Source organism: Myotis davidii, unplaced genomic scaffold, assembly GCF_000327345.1.
Source record: "Myotis davidii unplaced genomic scaffold, ASM32734v1 scaffold1107, whole genome shotgun sequence".
NCBI classification, from domain to species: Eukaryota; Metazoa; Chordata; class Mammalia; order Chiroptera; family Vespertilionidae; genus Myotis; species Myotis davidii.
Window position 1 is genome coordinate 475,456 of NW_006300016.1, and position 9,334 is coordinate 484,789.

Here is a 9,334-nt window from a genome sequence, read left to right on the forward strand (position 1 = left end):
AGGAGGCAGCCGATCAATGATTCTCATCATTGATGTTTCTATCCCTCTCTCCCTCTCCCTTCCTCTCTGAAATCAATAAAAGGGCCTCTATATATATATAAAAGCCTAAGCAACTGTTACAACAAAATGACCAGAATGACTGGAAGGACCGGAATGACTGGTGGCTATTACGTGCACTGACCACCAAGGGGCAGACACTCAATGCAGGAGCTGCCCCCAGCCCGCCGGCCCCAATCACTAATGGGACCTGCCAGACAACCTCTCGGTCCCTCCCTTGGCCAGCAGGCTCCAATTGCCCAATGGAGGCTGGGCCCCTGGGCTGGGACGGGGAACTAGGGGTGGGTGGCAGTGGACATGGCCCCGTTCCCAGGGGGACCAAGAACTGGCTCCCTCCTCAGGGCTGGCAGCCAACCTCCCGGGTCCCTCCTCCCATCCCTCCCCCCACAGCCAACAGGCCCCGATTGGTCCACCACCCATCCACCATGGTGGCAGTTGGCCCCTCCCCCCAGCCAGCAGGTCCCAATCGCCTGATCAGGGCTGGGCCCCGGGCTGGGACACGGAACCGGGGGTGGGTGGCGGCAGACATGGGTGCCAAGGGAAGGAGGAGGAGGGGTGATGGGGAATCAGGGAGATGGGGAACCTGATAGGCCCTGATCGCTGGCCAGGCCTAGGGACCCTACCCATGCATGAGTTTCGTGCACCGGGCCTCTAGTATATACTTAATGAAATCACCATGATCAAGCTAATTAACATATATATTACCTCACATAGTCATCTTTTTCTTATTTTTTTGTGATGAGAACACTTAGGATCTACCCTCATAGCAAATTCAAGTATAAAGTACAGTATTGTTATCAGTACCACATTACCCAGCAATCTTTTTTTTATTATTGTTTAAAGTATTATATATGTCTCCTTTTTCCCCAACTGACCCCCCTGACCCCTCCCAACCCTGAGGGAAAGCCCCCACCACCCCAGTGTCTGTGTCCATTTACCCAGCAATCTTACTTCTGCTTATTCATCCTAAGGAAATGAAATCAGAATCTCAAAGAGAGACTTGCACTATATTACAACATTATTCACAATAATCAAGATATGAAAATAACCTAAATGTCCATGAAAGGACAAATGGATAATGAAAATGTGGTATATGTATGCATGGGAATATTTCTAAGCTTTAAAAGTAGAAGAATATCTTGCCATTTGCAACAACATGGATTGCCCTAAAGGACCTTATGCTAAGTGAAATAAAGAAGACATAGAAAGATAATGTATGATCTCACTTATCTATGGAATCTAACAGAATCAAACCCATGGAACAGATCATTGACATAAGAAATATATAATATTAAAGACAGAAAAATGGTGGTTACCATTTTACTCTCAAGGGCTCTGAGGGGAGTGAAAAGGGAAGATGTTGGTCAAGGGGTACAAAGTTTGTTATTCAAGATTAATTAAGTTATGGAAACCTAATGAGATACTATGGACTTAGCAAAACAGCAGTTTATAAAAAGACAGTTTCAAAAAGAAAATTATTTTGTGACATGGAAAGTAAATTTTTCAAAATAAGATGGTCTATTTTTCATAAGTCCAAATATAAAAAAATAAAAAAATGAATGTTTTGGATTATTTAAATAATTCCTATTAATTCAAAATGGACCAGACATAACTATAAAAATCTAAGAATATAAACCTTGTAGAAGAAAATGTACACAATAGAGTATTGTTAACTATAGTCACCATGCTGTCTATTAACATTCCCAGGACTTAATTAACTTATTACTGGCAGTTTGTACCTTTTGACCATCTTCACCCACTTCACAGATGAACATGGTCAAATTTTCTATGTTTTTCTTGAGAAGTTTTATCTAAATTATCTAATTTATTGGTGTAAAATTATTCATGTTGTTCTCTTATTGTTTTCATTTCTGTAATGTAGGTAATAATGTTCTCTCTTTCATTTCTGATTTTATTAAATTGAATCATCTCTCTTTTCATCTTAGCTTATCTAAAGGTTTATCAACATTGTTGATATTTTTAAGATTCAACTTATAGTTTGTTGATTTTATGTACCATTTCTTATTATTTCATTCATTTACATTTTATCCTTCTACTTGGTTTGAGTTTAGTTGTTTTTTTTTCTTGTTTTTTAAGGTGGAAGGTTAATTTGAGATATTTTTTATTTTTTATATAGGTTTTACAGCTATACATTTCCCTTTAAGCATTTCTTTAACCACATCCCCAAAGTGTTGGTATGTTATATTTTCATTCATCAAAGTGTTTTGCAATTTCTTACATTTTTTGTGACCCATTAGTTATTTATGATGTACTGTTTAATTTCCACCAATTTGTGAATTTAGCAAATTTCCTTCTCTTTTTATTTCTAATATAATTTCATTGTGATTGGACAATATACTTTGTATTATTTAAATAAATTTAAATTTATTGAGGCTTGTTTTAGTATTCCTATGTATGTAATTTACCTACACGGAGATAATTATAAATGAAAGAACTAAGAGCTAAAAACGATTGCATCTGGATTTGTGTGTTTGTGGGTGAGTGTGTGTGTGTTTGGGGGTGTGTATAATAGAGGGAAGGAATGTTCTGGGGTCCAGCCCCAGCGGGTCCAGGAGTCCCCAAAGGTGTGGACGGAGTCGGCGAAGAAGGAATGACACGGAGACAGCGTTCAGGTGATCATCATAGCCGGGTTCTCTTGTCAGGGTCTCCAGCCAGGTTCTGTAGCCAGTTCTCCAGCCAAGTTCTGTCTAGGATCTCCAGCTAGGTTCTCCAGCCAGGTTCGGTCGCCAGGTTCTATAGCCGGGTTCTGTCACCAGGTTCTGTCTAGGTTCTCTTGCCATGTTCTGAAGCCAGGTTCTCTCCAGGATCTTTTGCCATGTTCTCTCCAGCGAAGTTCTTCTGTCTCTAGGTTCTGTATAGGTTCTGTCTTCTAAGTTCTGTGTTCTAAGTTCTGTCTTCTAAGTTCTGTGCCTAGGATCTTCATCTAAGTTCTGTGTGTTGTTCTTTGTAGGCTTTAGTTTTATATTTCCACATATGTTTTCTTATTATTTTGATGAAAAACAAAAACTCAAAAAGAAAAAGAAAATATATCTCTTGTGACAAGTTAGTATTTTGAAGCATTAAGCTATACCATTCTCCTACTCAATACCTTGCATATACTGTTATGCATGCACATACTCACACACTTTTTTCAATAAGGGAAATAACCTTATATGTTTGTTTAGTAATTTTAATTTATAGGTTTTAAGTATGTCAAGATCAAGTTATATATTTTGTTAATAAATCTATATTGTGATTTTATATTTTCACACAATGGAGCTATATGCTGTTTTTAATGTCATCATTCATTTATAAGAGCATAATTAACTTAAGGGAATCCAAAAATTAGAAAAAAATATATAATCCAACTTAATTCTGGTTACATGACTTTTTGGGAAGATGCATATGCAATTTGGTATTTTCATTTTTTATTACTAAAACCTTATAAATCTATTTCTTTTCTAAAAAATCTTTATTGTTGAAAATAATGCATATGTCTCCTTTCTCCCCCACCAATCAAAGAACTTATAAATCTATTTCTTAATGTTTAGATTATAGATTCTAAAATTTATTATAAAACTTGTATTTATATATTTACAGTCTCTGGAGTGCTACACACTGCTTAAGATTTTGAATTGTTCTGTATTTACTGGGTGCTTTAAAGGGAGACTTACTTGGTGTATTGGAGTGTAATTCAGTCCAACAATGAGAAAAATGTAAAAACCCTGCAGAGATAGCACACCCTCTGAGATTTTGCTCCATAAGTTAATGCCAGTGAGGTAGATTGATTATCTGGTTTTCAGTCATTTCAAATGTCCTCCACTGTATTTATAGCTTGCTGTAAGCTGTGTGTGTGTGTGTGTGTGTGTGTAGATGTAAATAGCCAGTGGGAGCTCTCCTAGTTGACCTATGGAGCAGGAAAATGTGAAATCAACTACAGGGGCTTGATTTATTTCCAGTTGTAACCCATTTTTGCCTCTGGTGAATCAGGTTTGTGTATGATCAAAAGTGCTGGTGGGTAATTGTAGTTGTATTTGGTATGGGCTAGGCTGGTCTGTTTACACTGTCTCTGAAGCCCATCCTTTCCTATGGGCCACTCAGTGACTCCTGGGCCAGTATTTAGTGTTATGTTTCCCTATATGGTAGTCACTAGCCACATGTGGATATTTAAGTTAAACCTTAAAACATTTAAAATGAACATGGCTGGTGTGGCTCAGCTGTTGAGTGTCAACCCAGGAACCTAAACATCACCTGCTGGATTCCTGGTCAGGGCACATGCCCTGGTTGCAGGCTTGATCTCCAGTAGGGGGTATGTAGGTGGCAGCCCATGGATGTTTCTCTCTCATCGATGTTTCTATCTCTCTATCTGTCTGCCTTCCTCTCTCTGTAAAAATCAATTAAAAATGTATTTTTAAAAGAAAAATGAAAAATATTTAAAATGAAATAAAATTTTATTTTTTCAGTCAAAATGGCCACATTTTGACCCAACCTGCATGGTCCAGTGGTTGAGTGTTGACCTATGAACCAGGTGGTCATGGTTTGATTCCCAGTCAGGGCACATGCCTTGTTCGTAGGCAGGCTTGGTTCCCAGGAGGGGATTTGCAGGAGGCAGCCATTCAGTGATTCTCTCACATCACTGATGTTTTTCTCTCTCTCTCCCTCTCCCTCTCCCTTCCTCTCTAAAAATTAACTTTTTTTTTGAATTGCCATATTTCAAGTTCTCAGTAGCCACATATGGCTAATGGACAGTGCAAAACATTTCCACCACCACAGAAAGTTATATTTCAAAACACTGGCATAGTTCTTTCCCTTTCTTTACCCGAACTTTCCCTGCTACAATGGCCCAGGTTCTGCCCTGTGGCACAGAGTGGTTAATCTGCATGCCTCACTTGCTCGCCAGGTCTCTGCAGCTCTCATCTCTACTGCTCTGTATTTCCTCTGAATCTATTGGAAATGAGGGAGAATTGTTCATTTTCTTTTCCCACCAACTTTTTTTTCTGCTCTTTGAGGATATGCAACCTTTGGGTAAACATTTCACAGTGGTTATCATAGATTTATAATCATTCTTAAAGGAACCTGGGAAAGATCCCTCAAAAATTAAAATACTGGCCCTAGCTGGTTTGGCTTAGTGGATAGAGCATCAGCCTATGGACTAAAGCGTCCCAGGTTCAATTCCGGTCAAGGGCAGGTTGTGGGCTCGATCCACAGTGGTGGGCGTACAGGAGGCAGCTGATCAATGATTCTCTCTCATCATTGATCTTTCTATCTCTCTCTCCCTCTCCCTTACTCTATGAAATCAATAAAAATATATTAAAATAAAGAATAAAAATATAAATAAAATGCCATGGAGAACTATATGAAGTTTGTTTTAAAAAAAAAAGAATTAAAATACAGGATATTTGAATGCCACCTGCCCCTTTCCTAGTCATAAGCGTTTTTGTCTATCAACCCAGGACAGGAGACTGAAATCTTTGTTTCAAGAGAATATTATTTTCACTTGAGGTACTCCTCTGTTTGAATGACAACATCTAGGAAAGCACTTAGAATGGCACCCATAAAAAAGCTTTCAAAGTTATCCCTCTTCATTAGATACCTCAGTGGTTTCACAATGATAGAACTCAACTTCTTTTCTGTGTCACTGGGTTGCTGTGTAAAAGATGTTCTATATCTTACAATTTTGTTGAGTTGATAAGAGTTACATACATGAGTGAAGAAATCATGGAACCTCTTAATTTCATATGCTGAGTAATTACAGGGCTACCTTAGATAAAAATCACATTTATGTAACCTGACTATGAACATGTGAATTCAGAGAAGTCAAAGGTAGTGTGACTTCCCACATATTGTAGTATGTTCATTTTAATTTGTTTTTAGGAAACTTTTTATTTATCTCTTGATCTTATTGATAACCTATTTGTTCTTTAATAACATGCTATTTAGCCTCCATGTTTTTTAATGTTTTTTAGTGTTTCTAATGTAATTGACTTCTAAATTCATACTATTGTGATCTGAGAAGATGCTTGATATTGGATTGCAATATTCTTGAACTTGTAAAACCATGTTTTGCATCCTAACATGTGGTCTACCTTTGAGAATGACTCGTGCATTTGAAAACAATGTATATTCTGCAGCTTTAGGGTAAAATGTTCTATCAATATCAATTAAATCCATCTGATAGAGTGTGTCATTTAGATTCACTGTTTCCTTGTTGATTTTTTGTCTGGAATATCTATACAGTGAAGTCAGCATGGGGTTAAAGTTCCTTAATATGATTGTATTGCTGTTGATCTCTCCTTTAATGTCCTTCAGATGTGTTTTTTATATATTTAGGAGATCCTATATCAGATGCAAATATCTTTATCAGGGTAATATCCTCTTATTAGATCCGTCCCTTTAGTATTATGTAGTGGTCTTTATTGTCTCTTTTGATGGCCTTCGTTTTGAAGTCTATCTTCTCAAATATGAGTATTGCTACCCCAGCTTTTTTTTTTTTTTTTTTCGTTTTCATTATCATGGAAAATGTTTTTCCAACTCTTCACTCTCATCCTGTGTGTGTCTTTGGTTCTGAGGTGGGTCACCTGTAGACAGCATATATTTAGGTCATGCTTTCATATCTATTCAGCTACCCTATGTCTTTTGATTAGAATATTTTTTTTAGAATATTTAATCCATTTACATTTTAGGTTATTGATATTTACTTATTTACTACCATTTTAATTCTTTATGCCTATGGTTCTTTCTATATTTCTTCTTATTATTACAGCAGTCCCTGTAGCATTTCTTGCTGATTTGTTGGTGATAAACACCTTTAGCCTTTTCTGGGAAGCTCTCCATTTCACCACCTATTTTGAATAATAGCCTTGCTGGATATAGTAATCTTAGTTTCAGATCCTTGCTTTTCATTACCTTGAATACTTCATTCCATTCCTCTTGCCTGTTTCTTGCCGGAAGCTAATTCCAGCATGTCATAAATGCAAGAAGTTTCATCAAAAGGTTGATGGAACCTTGAGGATTGCTTGCTGGAAATGGCTAAGGGCATTTCCCCACACCTAAAGATTTGCATAGCTGATTGCTTGCTGCCAGAGAGCTGAGGGCATTTCAAGCTACATGTTATTGCCTCCTACTGGCCAAACACCTGAAACAGCTGAAGGCAGTTCCTCCAATCTGACAATGGATTCTGTATATTAAACCTTGCCTTTGATATGTATATCTACCTTGCTTTAGGACAATTTGTGTTAATAAAAAGCAAGGGGTCCAGAGAGACAGGAGAACTTGGTTCCTACAGTCAAGCTCCTCTGGCTGCCCGAAATGCCTTCCAAAATTGTTTTGTCTCTAGACTCTTTAATAATTTACTGCAGCCCTTCGCCAGATTCCTCAACCCTTCTAGATGCTGGATAAGACTCCCGGCAGTTTCTGATGAAAAATCAACTGACAGCCTTATGGGAGCTCCTTTGTAGATAACAGATTATAGGGAGCAGTTATAGGATCAAGCCTCGGATTGACCTGTGGAAGGGCCACAAACAAGTCCCGGCTTGGAGGGCAAAGGTCTCTTAGCATAATTAAGCTTAACATTATAGCCCTCCCTAGTTCCTTCCTAAGTAGCTAATGGGCTGTGGGAGGTGCAACAAGTGCTGCCAAAACAAGGTCAAACGCATAAGAACATTGTAAACATGTTGACCACTTCCTATGTTTTGCTTTGTGTGTTCTGACTATAAAATAAAGCCTCAGCTTGCAGGCGGGGTCTTTCTGTGTCCTCATCCAGGCACAGGAGATCTACAAAGCCCCAACTGTATTCTCTTGTCTGTCTTCTTTAATCCTTCACCACCCCTCCTCAGGTTCACCCTTAGCCATGCAGGCACAGCACAACAATTTGCTTTCTCTTGTTGCCTTTAAGATTCTTTCCTTATCTTTAATTTTTGGCATTTTAATTATGATGTGTCTTGGAGTGGGCAAGGTTTGGTTTGGGTACTTCTTGCTTGGGACTCTCCTGAACTTATGACTTTTTCCTTCACCAGGTTAGGGAAGTTTTCTGCCCTTATTTCTTCAAACAAATTCTCTATCTTGCTCACCTTCTTTACCTTCCGGCACTTCTATGATGAACATATTGTTATGTCTCATGTTGTCCCACAGCTCCCTTAAGCTCTCCTCATACTTTTTAATAGTTTTGGGGTTTTTTTTTTGGTTCTTTGATTGAGTTATTTTGTCTACTGTCTTCTTATTCACTGATTTGAACCTCAGCTCCCCTATCTGCTATGTATTCCTCCCAATGTGTTCTTTAATGGTGGTATGTCATTCTTCATTTCTGACTGGTCTTTTTTCATAGTTACTATCTTTTCTCATACTATTGAGCATCATTGCCATCATTCTGAACTCTGTATCTGATAAATGTCTTATCTCCATTTTGTTTAGTACTTCTGGAGAATTCTCTTGTTCTTTCATCTGGGGCTTTTTTTGTCTCTCCATTTTGGCTGCCTGTTTGGGTTTGTGTCTATATGCTATTTTGATCTGCTATGATTCCCAATCTCTAGTGTAGGACAATGTCAGATGCTGTTTGTGACTGGCCCTGAGTACCCTGTTTGGAGCTATCAACAATCCACAGCTTGCAGCTCCCTCTGTTGTGGCTGGGTGCCTTTGGAAATCACCAAGATGTGCACCAAGGTCTGCTTTTCCTAGCCCCAGGCCTAGAAGGAAATCAGGCAAAGACTGAAAGTCTGCTTAGATCCACATCTGCCTGCAGTTGAATAGACTTTGTCTTGATTAGCCTCAGGCTATGAAGCACAGGGTGGGGTGAGAGGTAGTCCAACAAGGTGGGGCAATTGCCACCTCACCCCCACCCAGGCAAAATCTGCCTGGATAGCAAATGTCTGCATGAGAAAGATGTCCTCTGTGTGTGAGGGAATGACTCTGCACAGGAAACTGGGGTGGCTCCCTTCTGAGCTCTAACCTCCGAGCCTCCAACCCTGGATTCTGCTCACACAGCTCTAGTTCCCTCTCTCCTCCTTCTTCTGGAGCCCAAGGTCAGTACCTGCACACAACATTTTGTGTGCTGGCCCATTAAGAGGGTGCTTGCATTTCCAGCCATTTCTCCCTGGCAGACAGCAACCCCACTGCTTTTCACTGACCGATGTTCTGTGGGCACCTTTCTCAGGTCTGGTGTTCTGTGCTGGGGAGCCCAGCTTGAGGTTTATATCCCAGAGTTCTCAGTGGAAACCCCCCACAGCTGAGATATCCTTCCAGAAGTTCAGCTGCTGCCTGTTAGAACCCAGCCAGCCCTTTC

At 39.3% G+C, this 9,334-nt stretch overlaps 1 protein-coding gene across 1 annotated transcript in view; it reads right to left on the bottom strand.

Moving 5' to 3' along the window:
* Window positions 1-9,334, bottom strand: part of CFAP47 (cilia and flagella associated protein 47) — a 458,234-nt gene that overhangs the window by 351,656 nt on the left and 97,244 nt on the right. The window lies entirely within an intron of this gene.